Below are 358 nucleotides of genomic sequence, written 5' to 3'. Positions count from 1 at the left end.
ATCATATAAATATTAATTTTTTGATTGATATTTATAGTATATATTTGCATTTAAATATTTACAATTTCATTTATATTTAATGTTAATAATTTGTTCGTTTTGATAATGTTGAAAATATATTAAATATAATAGGTCTATAATGTTTTATAATATCTTAATGAAATATGTATCTTGTATGTATTATTAGTTTTAATAATTCGTATCGTTAATTTGAAAGGAATACGAAACGAAAAATTTTAAAAATTATCTAATAGATGGCATTAGATGTACTGTACAGTCGCACGAATCAGTCGCCATTGTGCACGGATATTTGCTCGTAATGATTAGTTTTTAATTTTAATTATGTTTTATTAATAAG

The 358-nt window shown here is 20.4% G+C and overlaps 1 protein-coding gene across 1 annotated transcript in view; it reads right to left on the bottom strand.

Annotated features, from left to right (window-relative positions):
- LOC102679416 (peptidyl-prolyl cis-trans isomerase E-like) overlaps positions 1-358 on the bottom strand; it is a 100,104-nt gene that overhangs the window by 16,694 nt on the left and 83,052 nt on the right. The window lies entirely within an intron of this gene.

The sequence above is a fragment of the Apis dorsata genome, unplaced genomic scaffold (genome assembly GCF_000469605.1).
Source record: "Apis dorsata unplaced genomic scaffold, Apis dorsata 1.3 scaffold_248, whole genome shotgun sequence".
In the NCBI taxonomy this organism is placed as follows: domain Eukaryota; kingdom Metazoa; phylum Arthropoda; class Insecta; order Hymenoptera; family Apidae; genus Apis; species Apis dorsata.
This window is presented reverse-complemented; position numbering and strand designations above follow the sequence as displayed.